A 25,564-nucleotide genomic window follows, 5' to 3' on the forward strand; every position below is an offset into this window, starting at 1 on the left:
CTGGGTTCCTGTCCTCTTTGCTACCCTCTCATCAAATCTCTGACCAAGTTCTAAGGTCTGTATATCCAAAGTATATCACACATATGTCTACTTTTCTTCATCTCTACTGATAGCTTTGTAGGTCAGGCCATCATCATAACTTGCTTGGACTGTGGCCCGAGCATCCTAGATGTTCCCCCTACTTCTACTACATTTACCCCCTACAACTCTATGCAGCAGCACTTTTTAATGTGATCTTTAAAAAACATAGATCATTTCAATTGCCTGGTTGTTTCAAAGCCCTCTCCACTTTCATTTTCCAGTGGCTTCCTACTGCACTTTCTTTCCCAGTTCTTTCTCATGGCCAACAGGCTTCTGTGGACTGACTGCTGCCAGGATCACTCTACTGACTCATACATACTGCCCCTCCCACACTGCCTCCTCTCTATTTCACTATTTCTATTCCTTTTATTTTGCCCAGAATATGCTTATATGCTCCCCTACCTTCCTCCTCCTTCTCCTCCTCCTACTCCACCTTCTTTTTCTTTCCTTTTTTTCTTTTTCTTTTTTTTTGGAAGGAGTTTTTGCTCTTGTTGCACAAGCTGGAGTGCAATGGCATGATCTCAGCTCATTGCAACCTCCGCCTCCTGGGTTCAAGCGATTCTCCTGCCTCAGCCTCCTGAGTAGCTGGGATTACAGGCATGTGCCTCCACGCCCAGCTAATTTTTTGTATTTTTAATAGAGGCGGGGTTTCTCCATGTTGGTCAGGCTGGTCTTGAACTCCTGACTTCAAAGGATCTGCCCACCTCAGCCTCCCAAATTGTTGGGATTACAGGCATGAGCCACTGCGCCCGGCCCTTCTTTTTCTTCTGATTTTGATTCTTCTTTTGATTCTGCTGCTTCTGCTTCTGCTTCTGTTTCTTCTGCTCCTGCTGCTGCTGCTTCTGCTGCATCTGCTGCTTCTGCTTCTGCTGCTTCTGCTTCTGCTGCTTCTTTTCTTCTTCCTCACAGCTGGTTTATTTGGCTAAATCTTTCTCACCCTCCTATCTAATGTTTTAGCCCCCCGAGCACTGATCAATACTTAAAATTGTCACATTGGTTTATTTAGGTATTCATTTATTTTCTCCCTTCTGGAACATAAATTCCATGATGGAGGGACTATGTTACTTCTGTTAATTACTTTATTTACAGCTCTAAAAATAGAACACAGTAGGTACTCAATACATATTTCTTGACATTTGAATTAGCGATTTTCTAAAACAGATCTGTGCTACTATATAGCAAGAAAATTCCAGGATATAACCCCTTTTTGGATCAGAAAATAGATACAAAATGAAAATATTTCCACTGCTTTTTTCCTCCCACTGGCACTTATGCTATAATGTTGAGGAGGATACATTGGTGAAAAAACAGCAATCAGCACCAAGGAAAACACTGAAATGGTTTCATCTGCTGGAGGGAGTTGACTCTGTCCCTGGGGAGAAGTCTGGCATATTATAGCCAGTCAGGATCCTGCAATGGATTGTCTTTCAAAGTCAAAATTTAACCTGTCAAGAGGTAGAGAAAATGATTTGTAGCCTAAAGAGATGGCAGATTAATATTTCTGAAAAACTGTGCACTAAACCCCCTATGGCTACTTATTTGTTCTACTATTAAGACCTGCCTCCCTCTGGTATAGGAAATGCTTTGCACAAAACAGCGCATTTGCTTTTTATATAGACATTTTCCTTGCCCCAAGATGGGGTTTCCCAGTGAGGTGTAGCATTCATTAGCCCCTTTGGACAATGCAGCCTGCTGAAACAGACCTGTGTCTTTATCTCACAGCTGCATTCAGAGTCAGAATGCACTGGGTGACTGGGGGAAGCTGTGATGTATGAAGCAGAAAGAAGATTGATTTTTCACAAGGTACCTTGTACCTGGAGTAATGAGAGTGGCAAATTACTTGTTCACTGAGCAGACATGACAGGAATGTCATAGAGTAAATTTATATTTATGCAAACACAGTGGGGTCACACGGGTGGGAATCCACAAAGTGACCTTATCTCTGGAAGATATCTCTTTAAATCACCAGTTTGCACTGGGAAGCCCACACTCAGCAAAGGCAGCAAAGGCTGCCTAAAACCCACATCTTCTAATGAATAATGTAATGCTCATGGTACAGTAAGAAATAGGATAAATTGTGGTGCCATTTTAAAATGAGAGTCTTCAACTCACAGGCTATTTTTGGTGTTCATCTTGGATTTTGTGGCAGTGGAACATAAAATATCTACTTTAATAGAGTAAAAGAAATGAAGTGATTTATCCTAGTCATTGTGGGCCTTTAGAACCTCTCATTTGGTAATAGAAAAAGTCAGTGGTTGATGGGGAAGTGGATAATTTTTCTATGTGTAGGCAGTCCAATGCATAGAGAACACACAAGTGTCTCAGAACATTTGGGGCAGACAAAACAATTTAAAAAGCCTCTAAATGACAGAAGGATATGGCAGTAGTATTCGGCAAAAAAACATTTCAACATTCCCAACATAACGGCTGACACAATTCACTTTAAAAAGCACTGCTGATGCTTTTAGCTGTAAACTATTAAAAGAATATTAAAATAATAATTTTGTTCTATTAATGAATGTAAAAGTTTGCTGATTTTAGCAAGTAGTCTTGGATTTAGAACAATTCTTTCCTGCTTGATATCCATTTGTTGATTATTCATCACTCATTTTTTGAGAACCCAGTTTGTGTCTGAAACTATGTTAAATGCAAGGTAGAGAACAAAGAAACCAGCCAGCTTCTGAGAGAGGTCATTCCTAGTAAGCCAGATTGTAAGATAAAATACATCTAGAGAAAATGAACCCTGTTAAATCTAGTGGTGCAGACCGAGCCATGGGGAACAAGGAAGAACATATTTTAAGAGAGGTGTTATTTGCCCATGTTTGCCCTTTTGATCTTCTCCTTTAGAATCTTGACCGCAGTACTCAATATGGTCAGCTTAGTCTAGATATCCATAAAAAACAATGGTGACATTCTTTAACTTGGTACCTTATGAGACAACAGAAAGTATATAATGCTTTCTGTGTGTCATGGACCTTCCTAAGTGCATCATGTGTGTTAGCTAAATCAATAATCGTGTTACTTCTATTGGGTAGAGTCCAGCATTATGTCTACTCTGTAGGCGGGAGATGAATGAAGAGCAAGTTGTGGTAACTTTCCTAAGGTCACTCAGATAGTTAGCAATCAAGGCCAGCCCACTGCTGCTGGAAACACACAGTCTCCAACCACGCCAGGGGAGTTTAGCCTCCAATGGAGAGGGGTAGGGTTAGAAAAGCTTTTGTTGAAAATAACTGAGTCAACCTTTTGGAATAAGAAATGGGCTCTGAAATTCACCATGAAATAAACTAATATATGTTTATAATAGAGCAGAACTCAGGTATTCATTTCTGGGACCTATTCACTAAGAATCTGGCAATTACCACATGCGGTCTACTCTGAAATTCTCTTCCTTTAGATTGTTTTGATCCTCCTTTGTGTTCACAACTTTTGGCCTCCTACCTGTATGTGTTGGATTGTTGCATCCTTGCTTGGGGACCCTAATTTTTATTCAAAAAGTATTTTTATCTACTTGATCTTTTAAGTGCACCCTGTCACTGAATTTTTCAGAGTACATGCTTTAAAAGCTTTGCAAACTGTGAGTTGTTATCCTTGGAAACTTGTTATCCTTGTTTTGCCCACTTTCTCTGTAGGAGAATGTGGCTATGATTGCTTCCTTCTGGTTTGAGTGTTTTGTGTGTGTGCGTGTGTGTTTTTTTTAAACCATGTCGTATGTTCTTTAAGGTACAGCTAAGATTTGAATTTACTTTCAGTGGGAAGGGTCCTCAGTATTACTAGAGCTAATGAGCTTCCCCCTTTGCCAGAAACATGGATCCTCCAGGCTCTAATCACTTAGGGACATTCTGGTTTCATCATAGCATCTTCATGACCATTGTGTAGGCTACACTCATAATAGCAATTAGCTCACACTTGTGTTTTCTGTATGTCAGGCATTATTCTAAGTGCTTTATCTGTCTTAACTTATTTTGTAATAAGGCTAACCCTACTAGGTAGGAAGCATTATTTTCTACATTTAACAGATAAAAAACATCCATGTAGGTAATAAGCTGTCAAGGTAGACCTAGTACTCCAGACTTCCCTGCCAAACAGTTACTGATGTATTGGAGTCAAATTCAGCTTGTCCTGGGGAAGGAGAGAGAAATCTTCTTGAAAGAATTAATAGTGAATTTCAATATGGGACTGATTTCCCTACTTGGTCTTCTCTGTGACTCTTAATTATTTTTTAGATATGGCAGCCCGCCGAGTTAATATACATCTACTAGTTGAGCATTTATTATGAACAGGTCCTGCTGTAAGCACTTTATATATTGTAACACATTTCATCCTCAAAGCCCTTTGAAAAAGTATTATGATTTACCTCATTTCACAGTTGAATAAATTGAGGCATTTGTTAATTTTGCCCAATGGCCCAAAGTTGGTAAATGTCAAAGCTGGATTTGAGTCCAGGAAGTCGGGTTCCCAAGTTTCCCATTATTCAGTACTATCATTACATCATCAATTATAAGTTGGTTATAATTATAGCTGAATTATGCCAATAGCCCACCAATTCATGAACCGTACTATCCTTAAGATATATTGTTAGCTCTTACAGGAGCTAACAATATAAGACAACAAAAGTCAAAAACCAATCCTTTTGTTAATGTACATCTCTTTCGATTAGACTGTAAGCCCTTAGAGATCAACTCCAGAAAGTGGACACAGATGTGGACCACTGGGACCCACACGAGGACTTGTCACTGTGAGGGCCCAGTGCTGGAATCAGGCCTAACTTGTGTTCCGAGGATCCATTCTGGTAGGCAAAGCATGGTGTTTAGGGACAAGGCAAAAGCAATATAGCCCACAGTATTCTTATGGAGGGCAGGAGGGATATGAGTGGAAAATCAGTGTGAAGAAACATTGTCCGGAGGTAGCAAAGAGCAGGACTAAGTTTCAGGAACAGCATTCCATGGGGGAGTGGTGGTGGGGACGGCAGGGGGGCGGTGTAGCAAGAACAAAGTGAGATCTTTTACAGGTACCCAAGAAAAGGGGTCAGGTCTGGGAAAATGGTAGAAGCTCAATTTTTAGAACTGGGGCAACACATTAGAGCCAGACTGACAAATGTAATATAACTCCCGTGGTAATGGGTCAGGTGTCCTTAAATTTTTTATTCTGAATTCTAGGTTTGAATCTAATGACAAGAGGGAGGTCTGAGCCTAAAAGAGGAGAAGATAACCTCTGGCTTTGATAAAAATGCTTTCTTCTGTACAAAGGGAGGCCTTACCCAAAGCATAGCCTGTTAACTAATTATTTCACTAACTATGGGGGTTATTTCTAGAGTTGAGTGCGTGCCATTGATTGTACACTCTATTTTCCTTTCTGATTAGTTTTTGTGATGGAGTGAAGATAGTACCCTTAGATATGCTATCTAACGTGCACAGGAATAAAAAATCTGAAAGGAGAAGAGAGTAATTTTTCTCCTATTCCATCTTTCTTGGAGGATCTATCATAGTATTCTCTCTAATCAGAAAGTGGAATGAAGTCTGTTCAGACATGATGGAATACCCACACTCATGTCACTGGCATGAATGGAGGAAAAGAGCTATGCTATGCTTATAAGTTCTAATAGCAGAAAACCTCAAATTATTTCTGTTTATCATTGGGGACCATTATGCAGTTTTCCAGCATACCGTTGCCTTCTGAATTATATTTTAATGCAATCATCAGTTTTCATTCTTCACACCTTCACACAGAAAGAGTCAGTCCAGAATCAGGCAAACAGCAAAGGTGAACTGAGGTGGAGGACACATGCTCCCCAGATGGCTCACAAATTGAATAGTATCCCAAAGTAGATTAAAACTTAATTGTATTATCATCTACATTTGATGTTTGTACAGTGTGGTGTCAGCAGATGGTGTCAAGGGTTCTGTGAACTTGGTTATTTTTGTACAATTCTCAGTATGGAAGGTGTAGGACTATGTTAGATAAATGAAAAAGGAACGAAGCTGCTGTGCACCCTGGCGCTATGTCATTCTTCTCCCTTTGTGCAAAAGAGCAACGACTGTGAATGCCAAGATCTCTTTCTCTATTCTTTATCTGACACATAGCATGCTCACTAGTACTGATGTAGGATGATATGCTAGAAGGAACAAGAGATTTGTAATCAGAGGACCTGGATATGGGTCTTAAAGTTGTCCCTTTTGGGTGTGTTCTGACTAGGCAAGTCACTTCACCCCTCTAAGCCTCAGTTTTCTTATTTTTATAATATGAGTAAAAACATCTTATTCACTGTATTGAATTATGACTGTGAAAATATTTCTTCCATTTGAAAGAGGTTTGTAAGAATAAGAAAGTATAAATTTAGATGCTTCCTACAGTAGAAACAAAGAAGTTTATTTAGCAAGTATTGTCTTACTTCAGTTAAGAAATTTGGCTGAATTTTAGTAATGGAATGGAGTGAAAAACTCATAAAAGAAGGCAGGGTTCCACATTTGAAATGCTTTTGTTTTTCATTTTTTATTTAGCTTAGATATTAATTATCTTTTACCTTCTTTTTTCTTTTACTATCCTTCAAATTATTCTTCATTCTCTTATTATAACCCTCTTCATCATAGTACAAACATATTGTATAGTAATTTTAAGACACTGCATATTGGTAGCTGAGAGAACATATTTTTGTCATGCTTTCTTTTGTATTTATATGGAGTACCATAGTCATTCATAAATGGTATAGTGAAGTCTTTCTGAAACAAGTTATAAACTCTATACTTTACTGATACAAATCTTTCCATTTAGCATCTCAAGTTTTTAAGATAGCTTAATTAAAGATAAATTCTGGGAAATGCAATGCATCTAATTTTGAGAGAGGCATTCACCAGTGTCCTACTAAAAGAAAGTGACTACAAACGTTTGAGACTGAATCTTCAAAGAGTTTTTTTTTTTTTTTTTTCCATTTATGTTAACTGGAAATGGTAGTGGTGTCGTATGAGCTACTATCAAATATATTACCCAAAGAGCTTGTTGACTGGCTTTCTTTGGAGGCGTTTGATCATCAAATGATGAAAAGGGTTTGTATAGATTTTACATGTTTAGGCTGATGTCTTTGCAGTCCCCCAGTGCCTCGCTGATACCTACTACATTAAGGGAAAACACTTCTATGTGGCCGTCAGCATCCTAAATATTCTGGGTCAGCTCCATCGTTTCAAGTTTACCTCTTATTCCTCCACTTAATTCACTTTAGCGTGAAGCCAAATGAGATTACTTGCCATTCATACTCTCTGTATGTTTCATATTCCATGTCTTTCCCCAGCCTGCTCTTTTGGCTTGACATTGTTTACTTCATATCTCTGTATATGAAAATCTTACCAATATGTTAAGATTTAGTTCAACTATTTCCTACTTCAGATCAAGGTTCAGCATTTATTGAGAACATACTTAGTGTAAGAAATAGAGTACTTCACATATGTTATCTAATGCAACCACCAAAACTGTGGAGTAACTGGTGTTCAGAAAAATCTGTTTATTCAATCATGAGTTTTTCCAACTCAAGGATTTGAGAAGGTCAGAATATTGGTAGTTTTCTGTTTTTTTTTATTTCATAGATAGAAAGACTGAGTTAAAGTAATTTGCTTCATTTCATAGGACCAGATTTGGGTGAATACATCATTAGACTCAAACTTGGAGTTTTGACTGCTGGCCTAGTGCTTTGCCTTATTGGTCAAAATTTCATGAGGGCACCTTTTTATTCCTTATATTTGGTATCTCTTTCTAAGCAACTCTAATCCCTTCTTCAATATTCATATATCATTCTCTTACTTACATGAGCTCACAAATCTTTTATTCCTCTATTACAAGTCCTTTGAAGGAAGCAAGAAACTGGGGCTTGCTGACCTATCCCTTATAGTGTCCACTATGGGACCTTGCATAAAATAAGAACTTAGTAATAGCTATTTTGGATGAATATATCATATTTCCACAAATCAAACTTTGAGTGAGCAGCTGCATTTTCCTTATGTTTGCATGATAGCAAGTGTGTCTGTGGTGGCTAATAATTACTATATTTCAATGACACATGTATAGTAAATAATGCCTTTACTCTGTGGTTTCAGGCTAAGTGCCTTTTTGAATTTAATTAAGATAATGCTATTATATTCTTTTCTTTATGAAAATTAATGAAAAACAATACATTATCACAAACTTGTTATCTACTTATTAGCTGAAAGATGAATTTTTTTTTGTTTACTATGTTATCATGAAGCCCCAAATTAAAAATTTACAACTGTAATCAGATTATGGGCTCTATGTGTGCAGGCAGCGACCTTGTCATTTTCACAGCTATATTGCCAGTGTTTAAAGTAACAGTAGATGTTTAATAATGTTTGTTAAATGATCAGTTAGGTTGTAGTTTCATTGGAGGATGAACCTTTGACTTTGTAGATTTTTTAAGATTAAAACTTGAGAGATACTTTTATATAGGTTATTTCTTTTAATCATTGCGACAACCTTGTGAGGTAGTTAAGGCAAGCCATATTACCTTTGTTGTACAAAATGATCAACTGAGACTCAGAGGAATTAAATGATTCTAGAAATCATCTACCTAAACAGGTGACCAAGTCTTGAATCCAAGTATTCTCACTCCAAATCCTGTATTCTTTCTGTGTTACCATGTAGTAAGTAGAAGATATAAATATAGCATAGAGTATTTGCAAGGAAATAAAGTGAGGCAGTTTTTAAGGTGCTTTCTGGAAAGTTATATGTAATAAATTGGAGCGAATTTGACATTTGAAAGATGATACCAAAAAAGAAGCAATGGTACTGATCTTGGTGAAAGACTCTGAATTTGAGCCAGTTCTGAATTGTCTTTTAAGCCTTACACTAAGAGAAAAACTAAGCACAGCCATTTTATTCTCCTTTTACTCCCTTTGCCTCCATTTCTCAGCTTATCTGAACCATAAGCTATTTAAGGCTTCAGAATTTTACCAAAGTCTTCTAAATATCCTTTTGTCCTCTTCCCACCCACTCCGCCGACAATCAACTGAAAAAAAACAGCTGACTTATTTGGTATTTTTATACCTTGTGCTTTATTGTTTTCTTTCAGTGTTTTTCTCCCGACACCAAAGTGCAGATGCTGTGATTGCTACTTCTAGCTCAAGACATCTGTTTTTCAGTAGGTCCTTTTCTTTCTTTCATTCCCAATTATAATCTTTTATGTGCCACTGCTAAAGTATAGAGTAGAAACATCAGATGCTGTCCTTACAAGAATAAATACTCTGTTTTTAGCCTCTGTTTTAGCCTCTGGATTCTCCCATGGAAGGCAAACTTAGTTTTTCAGTTGGATTGGTACATTAAACATCTTCAAATCTAAGGACTTTAAAGCACTCTTATAAGCACAGTTATTTCATATAATGGCACTCATTTGAAGTCCATAAGTCTAGGCAAATTTTTCAATGTGGGTAAATAAGAAGTACAGGGACGATAACCAAGAATTTTTTTTTGTCTTCATATGCTCTCTTCTTGCTTTTTCTTTCTTTCTTTTTTTTTTTTTTTCTGTTTCAAGTCAGAGTTTACACAGTCCATGAGTAGAAAGTGGTACCTACTGAGAAATAAGATAGCTTAGAACTGAAGCCACACCCTGGTTGCCCACAGGCTGTATTTGCCATGCAGAATGTTCTTTAAAATGAGATTAATTGATAACATTTAAAAATGATGAATTTCAGATATGATTCTGGATTTCTGGCTCCTGAAGGAAAATGGGAGGGTGGGGGTGGTATGAGGTTCTCCTTCCCATGTGTCCTCAATTGGCTGAAGCTGAAAATGTCCTGGAGGTGAATTGGACAGTGAGATGATTGAGCCCTTACTTCACTGACTGGCCTGTATGGCTCCTACTGGACCCATCATATGTTTGTAGTCAATTTTTTCTGTACAGTCAGTCATAAGCCACATCCAATGCTTTGGCCAATGATGAACTGTACATACAGTGTTGGTCCCATAAGATTTAATATGCTATTTTTACTGTACCTTTTCTATGTAGTTAGATATGCTCAGATACACAAATACCATTGTATTACAGTTGTCTACAAGTTTGTGGCCTAGGAGCAATAGATTATCCCATACAGCCTAGGTGTGTAGCAGGCTGTACCTATGGGTTTGTGTCAGTGCACTCTATGAGGTTCGCATGTTAAAATTGCCCAATGATGCATTTCTCAGAATGTATCCTGATTATTGAGAAATGTATAACTGTATATATAATATTATATTGACAAATAATCAGCTAAATTTATTTCTAGCCATGTATAATTCCTCTCTTGTTTAGCATTTAAAACAAACCCATGGCCAAGGCATCTTTTTTTTTTTTTTATTGTTTGTTACATATGTATACTTGTGCCATGTTGGTGTGCTGCAACCATCAACTTGTCAGCAGCCATCAACTCGTCATTTACATCAGGAATAACTCCCAATGCAATCCCTCCCCCCTCCCCCCTCCCCCCTCCCCATGATAGGTCCCGGTGTGTGATGTTCCCCTTCCCGAGTCCAAGTGATCTCATTGTTCAGTTCCCACCTATGAGTGAGAGCATGCAGTGTTTGGTTTTCTGTTCTTGCGATAGTTTGCTGAGAATGATGGTTTCCAGCTGTATCCATGTCCCTACAAAGGACACAAACTCATCCTTTGTTATGGCTGCATAGTATTCCATGGTGTATATGTGCCACATTTGCTTAATCCAGTCTGTCACTGATGGACATTTGGGTTGATTCCAAGTCTTTGCTATTGTGAATAGTGCCACAATAAACATTTGTGTTCATGTGTCTTTATAGCAGCATGATTTATAATCCTTTGGATATGTCCCCAGTAATGGGATGGCTGGGTCAAATGGTACATCTAGTTCTAGATCCTTGAGGAATCGCCATACTGTTTTCCATAATCCCAGTAGTTTACAATCCCACCAACAGTGTAAAAGTGTCCCTATTTCTCCACATCCTCTCCAACACCTGTTGTTTCCTGACTTTTTAATGGTTGCCGTTCTAACTGGTGTGAGATGGTCTCTCATTGCAGTTTTGATTTGCATTTTTCTGACGGCCAGTGGTGATGAGCATTTTTTCATGTGTCTGTTGCCTACATAAATGTATTCTTTTGAGAAATGTCTGTTCATATCCTTTGCCCACTTTTTGATGGGGTTGTTTGTTTTTTTCTTGTAAATTTGTTTGAGTTCTTTGTAGGTTCTGGATATTAGCCCTTTGTCAGATGAGTAGATTGCAAAAATTTTCTCCCATTCTGTAGGTTGCCTGTTCACTCTGATGATAGTTTCTTTTGCTGTGCAAAAGCTCTTTAGTTTAATGAGATCCCATTTGCCAATTTTGGCTTTTGTTGCCATTGCTTTTGGTGTTTTAGACATGAAGTCCTTGCCCATGCCTATGTCCTGAATGGTATTACCTAGGTTTTCTTCTAGGGTTTTTATGGTATTAGGTCTAACACTTAAGTCTCTAATCCATCTTGAATTAATTTTCGTATAAGGAGTAAGGAAAGGATCCAGTTTCAACTTTCTACTTATGGCTAGCCATTTTCCCAGCACCATTTATTAAATAGGGAATCCTTTCCCCATTTCTTGTTTAGCCGCCTGCCCCCGCCCCCGGCCGGGGCCGGAGAGGGGCTGACCGGGTTGGTTTTGATCTGATAAATGCACGCATCCCCCCCGCGAAGGGGGTCAGCGCCCGTCGGCATGTATTAGCTCTAGAATTACTGGCATCTTTTTTCATAGGCCCAGAAAAAAAAATTTAGTAGGAATTATTTTAACATATTCTATTTTGTATTATGGAAATAAGACGTTAGAATCGTTTTCATTATCAAATTTTTTTTTTTCTTTTTGACAGTTGGCAGAGCTAGCTGAGGGTTTATTTTGGGAAAAAAGTGAATTGTTTTGTAGCTGGAGGTATGGGGAAAGGGGGTCCCCCTGGCAGTAAACTCCCCCCGCCAGTGGGCTGAGGGCTAGCGCTGAGTCTCAGGTGGGTCTCCTGTTCCCTGTGCTCCCCTGCACAGCAGCCTCTCTCACAGGCTCTGGGGCAGCTGCAGTGGGGGTAGAGTGGGAGGGGCTACCATGGCCATTCACTCCGGCAGGACTTCAGAGGACTCAGACACCAGCTTCTCATCGCGGGTCTCGATCTTCACAACCACAGCCCTGGTGGAGCTGGAGCCGCTGAAGTAGCTGGAGCCCCCTACAGAGCCAAAGCTGGAGCTCAGGCATAGCTAAGGAGAGGGCTTGTGAGGCCCCCACAGGCCGAGCTGAGCCCTCCTGCATAGTCACTGGTGGTCTTCGAGTAGATACTCATGTTCTGCATCCTAGACTCTAGCCAGCTTTCTTCGCCCTCCAGCAGCTTCTTGTAGGTGGCAATCTTGATATCCAGGGTCAGCTTGACATTCATCAGCTCCTGGTATACACGCAGCTGCCAAGCCATGTCCTGCTTGGCCCGCTGCAGGGTGGCCTCCAGCTCGGACAGCTTGGTGTTGGCATCCTTATGGCCAGCTCCCCGCGCTGCTCAACATCTGTGATGGCAGCTTCCAGGGAAGCCCTCTGGCCTTTGAGGCCCTTGGAGCCAGCTGAGGTTCTGGTTCATCTCGGAGATCTTAGTCTTTGTAGGCGGCAGGTTGTCCCTCATACTTGATCTGGTACATGCTCTCAGCCTCAGTCCATCTGCAGTTGGCGATCTCCTCCTACTGGGCCTTGACCTCAGCGATGATGTTTTCCATGTCCAGGGAGCGGCTGCTGTCCACAGACAGCACCATAAATGTGTTGGAGATCAGGGATGGCAGCTGCCTGATCTCCTCTTCATACAGCTGCCTGAGGAAGTTGATCTCACCAGTCAGCCCTTCCACGCAAGACTCCAGCTCTACCTTGTTCATGTAAACTTCATCGCATCCTTCTCTGTGAGGACAAATTCACTCTCCATCTCTGTATGCTTATTGATCTCATCGTGGTACTTGTTCCTTAAGTCCTCCACCAGCTCCTGTGTGTTGCCAAGCTCCACCTCCAGCCACAGCTTCTCCTGGCCCAGTCTCTAGCTGCCGCCTAAGCTTGTTGAAGTAGCTCTGGAACATTGTCCATGTTGCTCTGAGCCAACTTCTGCTGCTGCAGGAGGCTCCACTTGACCTCCAGTATCTTGTTCTGCTGCTCTAGGAACCGTACCTTGTTGATGAAGGAGGCAAACTTGTTTTGAAGGTCTTGATCTGCTCCTCCTGCTGGGTGTGCAGGGCCTGGCCTGGATGTTGGGGTCCACCTCCAGGTTAAGGGGGTTCAGCAGGCTCTGGTTGATCGTGACAGCAGTGATCCCTCCCATACTGCTGGCCCCACCAAAGCCTCTGCCCAGGCCACCCTGGAAGCTGCTGCTGCCCACTTGGGAAAAGCTTGAGGAGGTGATGGGGGCACCAGGCCACTCGTGTAGGAGTGGCTGCTGAAGGCCCAGGGACCAAAGGTGGACACCTTATGGGACTTCTAGGTCACCTTGATGGACATAGTAGAGGCAGGAGTGGAAGTAGGTGGGCCCCAACCAGGTGGAGATTTGAGAAGGAGTGGAGAAGCTGCTGCTTCTTCATTATCAGACTTTTAATGAAAAGAACTTTGGGCCTGAAGTTGGAAGAACTTTTTAAACATTTTTTTTGAGACAGGGTCTTGCTATGTTGCCCAGGCTGGAGTGCAGTGGTGCCATCAAATTTCCCTGCAGACTCCAACTTCTGTCCTCAAGTGATCCTCATGCTTCAGCCTCCCAAAGCATTGAGCCACAGCATGAACCACTGTGCCTGGTGGATAACTGGTTTTGAGTTCTGGCTGTGCTACTTACTAACTTTAACTTTGAACAAGTCACTTACCTTCTCTAAGCCTGTTCCCTCATCTCTGCAAGAGGGATGATTCCATCTGCCAGCCTCATGATCATGTGAACCAAAGATGATCACAGATGTAAAAGTTCTTAGTATACCATATGGCACTGTGCAAAAGTAAGATACTTTGTGGGGAAATAGAGCTATAGTGTATGGTTTGTCAAGGAGCTTAGCTTCTATTTACAGATATAAGACTTACATGTAATATAAACAACAATTGAAAGTATTCTACTGCCTACAAGAGGTAGAGACATTAAATGTTATTGGACATAAGAAAATGCGTGTGATCATGCGGAGTAACCAAACTCAAAATTAAAAGGACATATGTAGTGTTTCTTCCATCTATTTATTTATTCAACACATATTTTTTCTGCACAGACTCTGTGATAAGAAACATCATAAATGCTGGAAGTAAAGTAGTGAAATAGAAGGCATAGGTTTGTGCTCTTATAGTCGATTGTATTCTAGTAGGGGGAGAGAGAGAGACAATAAACAAGTAAGCAAATAGGTTAATACTATTTCAAATACTGTTCAGTGCCACAAAGAAAATAAATGTAGGTTATATGGTAGAGCCAACGAGCAGAACTGTTCCCATTATGACTCTTGCCATTTTATGTGTTTTTCTTCATTTTTATTGTTGTAAAATAGACATAACATAAAGTTTACCATTGTAGCCATTTTTTTGTACAATTCAGCCGCATTAAGTACGTTCACAATGTTGTACATTACTGCTATGTATTCCAGAACTCTTTTAAAAATCATCCTGTACAAAAACTCTATATTCATTAAATAGTAACTCTCCATTTCCCCCTCCCTTCAGCTCCTGGTAATCTCTATTCTACTTTCTGTCACAATGAATTTGACTATTCTAGGTACCTCTCATGTAAGTAGAATCACACAGTATTTGTACTTTTGTGTGTGGCTTATTTCACTTAACATGTTTCCAAGTTCATCTATGTTGTAATTTCTTTTTAAGGCTGAATAATATTCCACTGTGTGTGTATATATATGTATATGTGTGTGTATGTGTGTGTGTGCATATATATATATCACAATTTGTTTATCCATTCACCCTATTACCTAATTTAGTATGATTTTGTAATAAGTCTAATTTGTAGACTACTATATAGTTTACATAGTACTCTCATGTCCATTGTACATTGCAAGAAGAGTGTTAACTCAGGGATTACTGGTTCAATTGTTGCTAAACTGTAGCGATATCTGGCACTTGTTTTGTGTAGTATTCTAGCTGATGTGTCCTGAATCCTTGTTCCTAGCAATTGAAGTAATGGGACATAAATTGAGAAGAAATTCAGTCGGTAGGTTTTCAGCCACTATGAAATGACGATGGCTGTAGTTCGCACTAGTTCTTCATATCCCCGTAATATAGGGCTTTCCTCAGGGTGTTCTTTGGAGAATTTTTTGAAAATAGACCCAGGTAATAGGCTTCCTCCACCACCTTGGGGCATAATTTCACAATAGAATACATCTCACCATTGGGAAAATTTCTCAAGATTGCACACTTAACCACTTGACTGCTGCTTTGCCATGTGATTGCATACTGTAGGAAAATACCTGCGTCATGACTGAGGAAGCCAAATTCATCCATAAGGAAAATGTTAGGAGTGGAACAAAGCAGCTGATGGCAAATAGCAGTTAGAGTAGTGTATATTATGTGATTGATTTTATTCATAAAGGGAAAAAGTAAAAAAGTGAGATTCTAAAAGGTACTGAAATCTTATTGCAAAAAGAACAAGTCAGAAAGCAGTATGTTATAGAGGCTTACTGTAGACTGAGGTTTGTAGCACAGGGTGGTTGCTTCTTTGATTCCTAATCAGTTGAGTTCTCAGTTGCTTAAGCTGTTAGCTGAAAGCTGAGGATGGTACTTTGTTATATTAAAATCTGATAATGTTCTACCTTTCCCTCGAAGACAGCTCATTAAAATATATGAAGTAATGTACAACTATCAAACACATATAAGGAGTGTGAATAGAATGTAATGATAAAAGTGTGTGGGTCCCAGCATCACTGTCTCTTTCATTGTGCTTTGTGACGTTGCTGTGCTCAGGGATTTAATGCTAGTGCACCTAATTGTCCAAAAATGTTGCTTAAACTATTATTCTCAGAGAGCAGTGTGAATTCAAGTGAACTTGATTAAACAGTCTATTCTTGGACTCTTTCCTTTTGGTTTCTTTTGAGAACACAGAATAGCATTCTTTTTGACACATAACTACTATCTTTTTTTTTAAACGCTTTGTTTGTTTTTATAATTTTTGATGATATGGTTGAAATGTGTTGATGTTGGTGCTTTAGAAGGGATGGTTATATGAGCAGAGGCCTTCAGATATGAAACTTTAGCTCTTCCGTTCACCTACTTTTGAGAACAGTCTGTGTTGAGGGGGAGTTTCCATGTTGCAATAGTTTGCTGGTAAAGCTGTTTTTCTCTCTGAATGTGTGCTGTTAACTAGCTAGTGCTTGCTGGCATATTGACCATACTGGATGGTTAAATGCATAAAATGGAGAGTCCTTCATATATGTAGGTGTTACCACGGTGAGAATAAATGTTCTTGGACCACAAACTTTATCCTAACGAAGAACTCTTAAAGATGGTTGTCGTCGTTCTCACTCATTCTTTCACTCATTTGCCAGCATGCAGGAGAAAGAGCTGAGGTGAAGTGGATTTCTTCCATGCCTCATTTCCCAAGAGAACAGGTACACCAGAACAAAAGGAGTAAAAGTCTTAACTAGTCCCAATGATAATAGAGTGAAGAAATATTTAGAACTGGTTCCATTACCATAGCTTATTTGCAATGATGAAATCTTATTATTTGCATTATAAAAGTCTTATTAAAAAGCAAGAAAATATGTTATTATGAATATTATACACAGAACTTAGATGCTATGTGCAGAGTTATCTCTCTTTTTACCATATATAATCACAAAATTAAATATAAGGCTTGTGATTTAGCCATCTATAAAAGGCTACATATAATTGGAAGTTTTCTTTCTTATTCCATATAATGGTGCTCCACCTAACGTTTGTGAAATGTAGTCATCTCCAGATCATGCAGGAATGGAAGCTTTGTGGGTTGTTTACAGATCTACAAATCATCTGCTTGTCTCCTGCCACTTGTTTCAATTCATATTGTGACATAGTGTCATTGTGTTAAGAGGGTAGGAGAAGGTAATCCAAATTTTTCTAATTGTTAGTACTTTTGTCTGAAGTTTTTGTAGGAGAAGAGGACAAATATAAAACAAGGTTTTGTGTTGTCTAGATTCAGTTATCCAGCCCTCTCCTTTACAAACATCATCATGATTTTGTGGACACATGCATTTCATATTAAATTGCAAACATTAGATTTATTTTCAATTTAGTAGCTTTAATATATTTTACATTTTAGCTTGATTAGACTCAAATGTTTGATGGCTTATTTTTTGATATATGTATATCTTGTTACAGTGGTTCAGTATGAAATCTCACTTTTGGTCATACTATATAACTGCACCATATTTTCCTTAATTTTTGTCTTTGTGAAAAACAGATTTGGACCCTGGAGGAGAGAGATAATAATATAAAACAATAAGCAATTGATAAGGAGAGGAGTACTGAATACAAAACAGAAATGCAGAGAAAGAATGTAGTTTAGGATTACGACTGAAATGGAAAGAGATATGAAATTTAAATATGATGGATGCACCCTCCTCAAACTATCTACAGCCACTGAGAGAAGAGTAAAATGCCTCAACAGGACATGTGAGAATGAAAGACGTACATTTAGCTTTATCTCTCTTCTGCTCATTCTTTACAACATATGTAGTAATATTTATACATTCACTACATACATACATTACAATATTATATGTAATATTATTTATACATTCTCTGTGTGTGCATTGAGACTCGATGTTAAGTAAAGCTGACAAATTTATTTGACTATTATTTGTTGGAATCCAGGATCACGTTTGGTTTTTCTGACTTATAAGCCTATGATCTGGGAGAAGGACCTTTGAAGAAACAGTAACACCTCTGATTTTTCACATCTTTAAGTTCAAACTCTCCCATGATTTCTTGTTTATTCTAATGACATTTCTATTTGAAGAAAATAGAAGACATTCCCATTGTATAGATAGAAAGGAGGGCAAGTGATACACTTGTAATAATAGATGCAAGGTGATGTAGCTTAGCCTTGATCATTTCAGGTGTCTTTCTAGGGCTCTGAAAAATCTTAAATGATTGCTTTATCTTTGCCTTACAGCAGTGTTTTCTGTTTTGGATGTTAGAGCTTGGTGCCTTGGAATATTGTGTTTCTGGAGAAATCATTTAAATGATAATACATTTCTCTTCTATATTATTTCAATCTGTGGGTGGTAAAGGTATTTGCACAAATCCAACAATTTGGCTATACATGGCTAGGCATAAAGCCATAGTGCTCCTGAGTTTTTGTACCCACCAAAATTGCAGTATTGTGGCGAAATGAATGAAAGTATAAAATTTGGGTGAAGGAAGCAGATAATTGTGGTTCTTAAATGAGGCTTGTGTTTGCTGCCAGGAAATCCTTAGAAACCAATGCAGCTTTCTTGGCTAAATCTCCAGGGTTGACTTCTTTAGTGAATAGAATTAAGAGCTGGATTCATTACAAAACACTGATATATCAAATGTAATGAGCATTTTAAAACAAGTGTTTCAGTTCAGACAAAGTTGAGAAACTGATTTAGGTTCCAGAGTCTGTGTTTTGAAGTTGTTTAAGAAAATATGACCTAATTCGGCTAATCATATGACTAGCTTGTGAAAATACAACTCCATAAACTTTTGATAATAATGTACAATCTAGGAAATGTAAATACTAGTTCTTCAAAAGGAATGTTCTGACTCACATAATGTGCCTAGTGAATGTGGCTTAAAATACCATCATGTGATGATACTTGATATATGATATAAAGTGAAAAGAAAAACTGCAGTAATTAAAATGATTAAAATCAAGCACCTTGCTTTCTGGATGATATAACATACAACATACATGATTACATGTATGAGTTAATCTCCTAATTTGTTACTATATACCCTTTATATATACAACTTACATGTGAGTCTCTTGTGCTTTAATATTTAATCTCCGTCAATATCGATGGCACCATCCACCTCAAAGACAATTGCTATTTCAGTAACAACTTGGATATTCTATATGCAGGCATAGTGTTATACAATTCTACTCAGGTTAGACATGATTTTGGATAAAAGCAGCAATGTAGTCAAACTTGTAGCTCTCGATGTCCTATTTAGTAGGATATTAGTATTAATCTGTAAGAACAAAGAAGGGTTTAGTTTTGAAGGATACATTTCATTTCTATAAAAATAAGGAAACTAAAGGAATAATAACAATAATAAATTATACTTGTAGAATGCTTTACATTGACAAAACTGTCACCTATTCTTTGACCGCATTTGAAAATTAACTTTCATAATCTATGCTCACTTTGGTATCTTTAACTACTCCCTTTCTTTTGGCTCTGTTATCTTGTTTAAATCTCTCTAGCCACCACTCCATCTTTACTTCCCTTCTCTGCGTGTTTCTTGAAAGAGTAATCTAGTCTTTGTTTCCATTTCCTCATCTCCCACTCATTCTTCTCACTTCTTCTATCACTCCACCAATATGTATAGTTCTTCACATCTCCATTTCTAGTTGTTGAATATAAGGAAAGTTTTTTTTTTTTTAAATTAAAAGAAGTAATAAAACTTCTCCATTTAAAAATTCATCTCTTTTGTTCTGATTATAAAATATACCTATTTCTTCATTCTACATCTCTTGATGTTCCATGATCCAGGTGATGTTCTATGTGCTACAGTAGTGACTTACAGGCAGGATCTCTGCTCTCATGCAAATTACATTTTAATGGGAAAAGGGAGAAAATAGACACTTATACAAATGTATAAAGTAGTGAATAGAATAATTTTAGATGAGAATAAATAGAGAAAATGCTGTAGGCTATTTGGAGAGACAGAGAGAGAGAGAGAGGGAGAGAAATTGCAGGGTGGGTCTCTCTGAACTCTGGAGGGCAGGATGGTCATAATAACCTCTGTGGAGGTGATTATGAAAAGCGGACTACTACAGAGACAGGTAAGAGAACCTTTATGGCAGAATTAACGTTTAGTGTAAGGTCTAGAATCAGCTTAGCAGAGGGGATAGTGGGAGGGCCATTGTGCTTGAAGCATAGGGAACTTGGGGTAGAGGGATGTGAAATGAAGTCAGAGTGGTTGAGAGGGAAGATGATGTTTTTTTTTTCTCCAGTAAGAGATATATATTTTATTCTCATTTCAATGAATAGGTAAATTCCGGGATTTTAAGCAAGGCATAGGGACAGTGGGGTAATGTGATTTGATTTATATTTTATAATGATCATTCTGGTTCCTATGAGGAGAAAGGGTGCGCGACTAATCTACTGAGCATTCTGCCCTAAGGGTGAATTCTGTTTTGAGATTTGTCTGTTAAGGTCCATGCCATTGTAACTAGTTAACACTAGGTTTGTCTGGTATTTAGATTAATGCAAAGAATTTTCCTAAAAAGACAAAAAATATATTCCCTTATGTGATCTCTATTTCCACAGAAGTGTCTTAGGCTCAAGGGGAGTCCAGGTGGTTGGATTCTAAGCCTCCACCTCTATCTTTTTAATACATCTCATTTATACTATCTCCTTTATTCTTCCCTTTTTTCCTTCCAGGTTTTTGTTTATATATCAGTTAAACTTACTTTCTATTTTCATGGGGAAATGATTTTTCTCACAGCATAACAGTTTTTATTTCTTGCTTTTTAACAATTAAATGATTTTTTTTTTTTTTTGAGATGGAGTCTTGCTCTGTTGCCCAGGCTGGAGTGCAGTGGCAAGATCTAGGCTCACTGCAGGCTCCACCTCCTGGGTTCAGACCATTCTCCTGCCTCAGCCTCCCGAGTAGCTGGCGCTGCAGGCACCTGCCACCATGCCTGGATAATTTTTTGTATTTTTATTAGAGATGGGGTTTCACCGTGCTAGCCAGGATGGTCTCGATCTCCTGACCTCGTGATCCGCCTGCCTCGGCCTCCTAAAGTGCCGGATTACAGGCGTGAGCCGCTGCACCCGGCCAGTTAAAGGTACTTTTAACATTAGTGGGATGAGAAGCATTTCAAATAATCCAAAAGTCTAAACTTCAGTGTACATAAGTGAAATATGTAACAGAAGAGAAGAGTGGGAAAAAGTCCAGGAGATTTGTCAGTCCTCCACTTTGACAACTTCTCACTTCAACATCCTTCACTGCCAAGGTTACCATTTCTCAATTTCCTCGTTTCCCTTGTGCTCCTTGCAAGCTGCTGCTGCCGCCAGGGAGGGATTTCAAGGTTTCCTCTTCTATGGGTATTTTTCTTCAGTTTCCAGTTTCTTTTCACTGTTTTTGCTGTTGCAAAATTCACTTAAAATTTGCCGTTTTCACAAATGAATGTGGCAGTTCTAAACGGTGTTGGAGCCCAGGACCACATTCAGTATTTCTGTAGTGGTAAATTTTATACTGAGACCTGGTTGTTAGCAAATAGAGAAAGAAGGCAATGTCCCTTCTTTTGTGCTGTCATGCAAGGTAAAGAATAAATGTACATTCAGCTTTTTTCCTTTAGGTGTTTTTCTCTGTTATTGCACCTTTGTCAGAAATCCTTGATCACTCTATTATGCTTCACTTTGTTCAAACTTGATTGTTATTTAAAAATCAGAATAAAACACATTCAAGATTGGGTTTCATTTTTCTCTTTTCCTCCTCAGTTTGCTCTGTCTTGCTGCACACCTCCCCCCCCATTCTTTTTCACTTCCTGTTTGTCATCTAGAGAGATGGCACATACTTCATTCCTCCTCATATTAACCACCATGCAATATATTTGGCTGTAAGGCACCTTCAACATTCAATAAGTACTTATTTACCAGCTATTAACCTGGACTTTGGATGAGCCCTACAGATTCACAAATGTGTGGGACACAGTTGCTGTCTTTAGGAATCTTATATGAGAATAATGGTTGAATATAAGTAGGTGGAGTATAATATGCTATGGCAAGTGACTGTTGTGCAGAACGAAGGGAACTCAACATGGTCTTGGATAAATCCTATAGGAGGAATTCTAACCTTACCCATGACTAGTGAGTAGAAGTTACCCATTTTGAAGAGTGGGTGGGAATGGAGGGAATAGCTAACATATTTCAGGTGGCATGGGGGATAAGATTTAGCTGGAAGTCATTGGAGAAATTTTCTAGGGTTAAAAATAGACTATGAGTGTGTGTGGAGAGAAAGATGGGACAGAATGGCATAAAATGAGATTAGAGACATAAAGAAAGGATCAAAGCTTAAAAAAAATTCTGCTGCAGGATTTTTATACCCTACTAAGAATGATGGCCTTCTGTTCTGAGCAGAGAAGGGAATCATGCTAAGATTTTAAGCAAGTATGTTTCACGTTCATAGAGACATATTTGGCTGTAGCATAGAGAATGCATTACATTCAGTCAACAATATTTATCAGGCACTTACTAAATACTCCAAATATAATTGTGAAAAAGACAGACAAAGGAGGGCAATTTGGTGGCAAATGTCCAGTTAGGATGCTGTGGCCAGTGAGAAAGTTTGGTGGTCTGAATTGCAGTGTTGCAGTAGTAATACATATACAAATATACATTTAAGAGATATTCTGGAGATAGTATTGACAGAACATGGTAATTAACTGGACAGGAGTGAGGGTGTTATGAAAAGGAGAGAATACCAGTCTTTATAGCCTTCCAAATGTTGACATGCATTCTCCTTTCTTTCCTTACTTTGACAGGCTGTGACTTTGTGGGTGTTTCTGTTTCCATATGCCTAGTTATCAGTTTGACCAGCTGTCAGTTCTGTCATCCCATTGGGTGGGTGCACAATGGTACGGAAAAATGATGGGTCATTGCCCTTGTAGCAGAGGCCATGTGCTAAGGAGAAGCTATTATCAAGAATTATGCTAAGCAGCTCTTCCTGTCAGATGAGTTTTGCTGTTCATTCTGTTATGTGATATACAGTACAATAAGGCTGCAGGGATTAGATGCAGAGGGGAGTCAGGACAGTTGAAAAAATGTAGAAGAAAAGAGAAGATTCTTAAAACAAAAGTAGGAGTGCTGAGAGAGGAAACAAAGGCAATAGAATGGAAGATTTAAAAAGACATTTGGTTTACTGAGAATAAGTTCCAAACCAGGTTATTGTTATAGCTCAATATTTCTCTGAGAGGCTTCCCGAGGACACTAGTGTGCTCTGTTACACTGTGGAGGAGGTTCCTGGAAAATGTTTCTAAAAAGGCATATTTGGCAATATGCCTCTTGTTAAAAAAATCTAGTTAAATTGGTTGAACTCAGAATGTTACAAATGTGTTTACCCCCTTTATTTTTCACTAATACTTTAATAACAATCTGTGGAATTGGTGCCTCACAGAATGAATTTAGGAAAACGCTAGTCTGACTGAGTAATGTTTATAGTCATGGTTAGCATTTATTGAGCATTTATTATTTGCTGTGCATAGTATTAAACCTTTTGCACAGACTATCTCATTTAATCTTCATACCAACAACACTGTTAGGCAGATATTATTATCTTCATCTTGCTGACAATGAGAATAATCTGAATTATTAAGTAATTTGTTCAAAGTCATGTAGTCAGCAGGAAGCCTGGTTTTAAACCCAAACAGTCTGATTTAAAAGTTCAAATACCTATCTTCTTGTGCATTATCTTTGCCATGTCATGAGGCTAAGGTCCACGGAGAGTTTACAGCTGTTGGTGCTACTGAAACTCCCTTCAGTCATCTCATGAATGGACTAGCCTCCCAAACACTCAAGGATCAAACATACACATATGACTCACTATTCTCTAATATCATAGCCATTGAATCCATAGTACATGCTTGTCAGTGGGCCAAGAATTTCACATACATTATCCCATGTTACAGTAGAAGAAACTGAAGCAGGCGATTCAGAAATTTGCAGGAGAAACTGAAGCAGGAGATCCAAAAAAAGTAGTCGGGTAAAGGCCACATCATTAGAAGCCATTCAAGTTTGGACTCAAAACCCGACATTCTGACTTAGAAGTTCATGTTTTTATTCTTACAATATTGCCATCTAAACATTTGAATTAATCCCTACAACCTCCCCAAGCTAAGAAATATTAGCCTATATCTATATTAAAATACATAATATATAATTTATTTTTTCATGCATTTAGTCATCCATGAAAAAATGTCAGGGACTCCTCTTATAGCCACCTGTTCTACCTTTGAGTAACATTTTTGGAGATAGAATGTTTTGGAGGTAAAAATGTATAAAAAAGGGTAACCTAGAATATACAAGAGGAAAAGGAATCAGGCTACATCAGGAAGTGACCCCAGGAAATTGCTTTAAAAGCAGGGCATACAAGTATCTACAGGTCAAGCACAGTAGAGTTCAGTATAGGTTCTGAATCAGAAAGGCACAGGGTGACAGGCATATATTTAATCTCTCTCATAAATAAATGGAGATGGACTTGATTTCATATCAGTTTTGCTTATCCCTTGGTGATTTATTATTATTATTATACTTTAAGTTCTAGGGTACATGTGCACAACGTGCAGGTTTGTTACATATGTATACATGTGCCATGCTGGTGTACTGCACCCATTAACTCATCATTTACATTAGGTATATCTCCTAGCGCTATCCCTCCCCCATCCCCCCTTCACACAATAGGCCCTGGTGTGTGATGTTCCCCTTCCTGTGTCCAAGTGATCTCATTGCTCAATAACCACCTATGAGTGAGGACATGTGGTGTTTGGTTTTCTGTTCTTGCGATAGTTTGCTGAGAATGATGGTTTCCAACTGCATCCATGTCCCTACAAAGGACACGAACTCATCCTTTTTTATGGCTGTATAGTATTCCATGGTGCATATATGCTACATTTTCTTAATCCAGTCTGTCACTGACGGACATTTGGGTTGATTCCAAGTCTTTCCTACTGTGAATAGTGCCACAATAAACATTTGTGTGCATGTGTCTTTATAGCAGCATGATTTATAATCCTTTGGATATGTCCCCAGTAATGGGATGGCTGGGTCAAATGGTATTTCTAGTTCTAGATCCTTGAGGAATCGCCACACTGTTTTCCACAATGGTGGAACTAGTTTGCAGTCCCACCAACAGTGTAAAAGTGTTCCTATTTCTCCACATGCTCTCCAGCACCTGTTGTTTCCTGATTTTTTTAATGATTGCCATTCTAACTGGTGTGAGATGGTATCTCATTGTGGTTTTGATTTGCATTTCTCTGATGGTGAGTGATGATGAGTATTTTTTCATGTGTCTGTTGGCTGCATAAATGTGTTCTTTTGAGAAGTGGCTGTTCATATCCTTTGCGCACTTTTTGATGGGGTTGTTTGTTTTTTTCTTGTAAAATTTGTTTGAGTTCCTTGTAGGTTCTGGATATTGGCCCTTTGTCAGATGAGTAGATTGCAAAACTTTTCTCCCATTCTGTGGGTTGCCTGTTCACTCTGATGGTAGTTTCTTTTGCTGTGCAGAAGCTCTTTAGTTTAATTGGATCCCATTTGTCAATTTTGGCTTTTGTTGCCATTGCTTTTGGTGTTTTAGACATGAACTCCTTGCCC

General features: G+C 38.6%; 1 protein-coding gene and 1 pseudogene across 2 annotated transcripts in view; one reads left to right on the forward strand and one right to left on the reverse strand.

Annotated features, from left to right (window-relative positions):
- TAFA2 (TAFA chemokine like family member 2) overlaps positions 1 to 25,564 on the forward strand; it is a 518,317-nt gene that overhangs the window by 306,039 nt on the left and 186,714 nt on the right. The gene's annotated exons all lie outside the window — the stretch shown is intronic.
- LOC117089839 lies at positions 11,988 to 13,556 on the reverse strand (annotated as a pseudogene).

Source organism: Trachypithecus francoisi, unplaced genomic scaffold, assembly GCF_009764315.1.
Source record: "Trachypithecus francoisi isolate TF-2019V2 unplaced genomic scaffold, Tfra_2.0 Lachesis_group11, whole genome shotgun sequence".
In the NCBI taxonomy this organism is placed as follows: domain Eukaryota; kingdom Metazoa; phylum Chordata; class Mammalia; order Primates; family Cercopithecidae; genus Trachypithecus; species Trachypithecus francoisi.